The 3,032-nt window shown below is 46.7% G+C and overlaps 1 non-coding gene across 1 annotated transcript; it reads left to right on the top strand.

The window, feature by feature from the left end:
• Nucleotides 1-449: 449 nt before the first annotated feature.
• On the top strand, nucleotides 450-531 carry trnas-cga (transfer RNA serine (anticodon CGA)). The gene has a single exon. It is a non-coding gene; the product is annotated as a tRNA-Ser (tRNA).
• Nucleotides 532-3,032: the final 2,501 nt, after the last annotated feature.

Here is a 3,032-nt window from a genome sequence, read left to right as displayed (position 1 = left end):
TTCCCCTCCAAGTCACACACCATTCTGACTTAGAAGTATATCGCCGATCCTTCATCGTCACTGGGTCAAAATCCTGGAGCTCCCTCCCTAACAGCACTGTGGGAGCACCTTCACCACACGGACTGCAGCGGTTCAAGAAGGCGGCTCACCACCACCTTCTCAAGGGGTAATTAGGGATGGGCATTTAATGCTGGCCTTGCCAGCGCACCCACATCCCATAAACGAATTAAAATAATCCTATCAGCATATCCTTCTATTCCTTTCTCCCTTCCTCTTAAATGCATCTAGTAGTATTCAACTCAACTACTGCATTCTCAGCGCTCCTTTGGCCAAAGAAGTTAATCCTGAATTCCCTGCTGGATTTATCGGTGAGTATTTATGACCTGTCTTCTCTGAGCTAGTTCCTGACTCACTCACAGTAGGAAGCATTTTCTCGCTGCTAATGTGCAGCTGCGATGGCCGAGTGGTTAAGGTGTTGGACTCGATATCCAATGGGGTTTTCCTGCGTAGGTTCGAACCCTGCTCGCAGTGGCTTTGATGCAAATTTTTTATTTCATCGGCTCCCTGTGGCGATCACTGGCCCCGAAATTGATCAGAATTCCCTACACTGCACTTTATTACACTGATTAACCCAAAGTTCCAATTGAAACACTTATAATTTATCGGCATCAATTAGATATTGTGGATTTGTTGGGAACTAGTGAGCAATACACACACAAAGCAGCATCAAAAATACTAATTATAAAGAGCCCTGCAGTGTTTGGTATGGAATCAACTTCAGCTACTCAGTGGGAACACGGTTTGGTTTTGTAAAACTGAACACGAATTAAAAAGTGTGTAAAAAGACCGTGGCAGGACTCGAACCTGCAATGTCCTGATAACCTCAGAAATTAATACGGAAGCTTGACGCCTTATCCATTAGGCCACGCGACCAGCAGCAGTAATTTGTAGATCAGCGCCATCTGTGGACAGATAGACACAGGGTCAACCTTCCAGTTCCTTGAGCTCTGTGCAGAACTGAGGTTTTGTTGCTTTGCTTCAAAGTATTGCAGCTCCAATCTTTTCAGCAAATAGCAAAATTAAGAAACTACCCACACCATCAAAAAGTAAATGGCCCATATGGGGATCGAACCCGCGACCTTGGCATTATTAGCACTATGCTCTAACCTACTGAGCTAACCGACGTGTTTTAACTCTTTTTGCTGTTAAATTCAATTTATGTTGATTTTTGGTTTTTGTCAGTTGTCAGTGCTCCGGTTTCCTCCCACAGTCCAAAGATGTGCGGGTTAGGTTGATTGGCTATGATAAATTGACCCTTAGTGTTAGGGGCATTAAATAAGTGGGGTTACGGGGATAGGGTGGGATATGTGTTGGTGTAGGGGTTACGGGGATCGGGTGGGATATGTGTCGGTGCAGGCTCGATGGGCCGAAATGGCCTCTATCTGCACTGTGGGGTTTCTGTGATTCTGTGACTTCGAAGGCTGTAAAAGAAAGACTCTGATTTCTACAGCGCCTTTCACCTGAGGACGTCTCAAAGCACTTCACAGGCAATGTAGTTGTAGTCACTGTTGTAATGTAGGAAAAAGAGCAGCAGCCAATTTGTGCACAGCAAGCTCCCACAATGTGATAATCGAGGATAACCTGTTTTAGTGATGGTGATTTGAGGATAAATATTGGCGACAGGACACCGGGGTAAACCTCACCACCCCCTGCTCCTCTTACAATTGTGCAATGGGATCTGTTATGTCCACCCGAGAGGGCAGAGGGGGCCTCAGTTTTGGAATTGTATTCCACCACAATCTGTAGCCTGATGGACCGGTGTAGTCCTCACACTACCATTAGCATCAAGACAGGGGACCAACCCTGGTTCAATGAGGAGTGTAGAAGAGCATTTCAGGAGCAGCACCAGGCGTACCTAAAATGAGGTGCCAACCTCATGAAGCTACAACTCAGGACTACACACATGCTAAGCTATGGAAACCGCATGTGTAGACAGAGCTAAGCGATTCAACAACCAACGGATCAGATCAAAGCTCTGCAATCCTTCCACATCCAATCGTGACAATTTTAATTTAATTTAATTTGTTCCTAGAACTTGGGCATCGCTGGCAAGGCCAGCAGTAATTGCCCATCCCTAATTGCCCGTGAGAAGGTGGTAGTGAGAAGCCCTCTTGGCCCGCTGCAGTCAATGAGGTGAAGGTACTCCAATAGTACTGTTAGGGAGGGATTTCCAGGATTTTGACCTGGCGACGATGAAGTTATGGTGATATATTTTCACGTCGGGATGGTGTGTAACTTGGGGAACTTGGAGGTGATGGTGTTCCCGTGCACCTGCTGCCCTTATAACAACATAAGAACATAAGAAATAGGAGCAGGAGTAGGCCATTCAGCCCCTCGCACCTGCTACACCATTCAATAAGTTCATGGCTGATCTGATCTTGGCCTTAACTCCACTTTTCTGCCTGTTCCCCCTTAACCCTTGATGCTCCGATAGTTCAACAATCTGTCTATCTCAGCCATGAATATAATCAATGATTCAGGCTCCACAGCTCTCTGGGGTAGATAATTCCAAAGATTCTCAACCCTCTGAGAGAAGAAATTCCTCCTCATCTGCGTCTAAAATGGACAAACGCTTACTCTGAAACTATGCCACCTGATTCCAGATTCCCCCATGAGGGAAAACACCCTCTCAGCATCTACCCTGTCAAGACCCCTGGGGATTTATCCATTCCATTCTATTCCATTCTCCCAGTTTCTCTGTCTCCGTTGCATCTGTTCTGATGATGCCACCTTCCATACCAGTGCTTCCGGTCTGTCTTCCATTTTCCTCAACTGAGGATCCCCCTCTACCATGGTCGACATGACACTCGACCGTGTCTGTTCCATTTCCCGCACTACTGCTCTCATCCCTTCCGCTCACTCCCAGAAACATGATAGGGTTCCCCCCTTGTCCTCACTTTTCACCCCACCCGCCTCCACATTCAACGGATCATCCTGCGCCATTTCCACCACCTCCAGCATCAAACACATCT

The sequence above is a fragment of the Somniosus microcephalus genome, unplaced genomic scaffold, assembly GCF_052327205.1.
Source record: "Somniosus microcephalus isolate GS21.2 unplaced genomic scaffold, FLI_Smic_1.0 unresolved_chr8, whole genome shotgun sequence".
NCBI lineage: Eukaryota > Metazoa > Chordata > Chondrichthyes > Squaliformes > Somniosidae > Somniosus > Somniosus microcephalus.
Note: the sequence above shows the minus strand (reverse complement) of the source record. Positions and strands in the feature narration are given on the sequence as shown.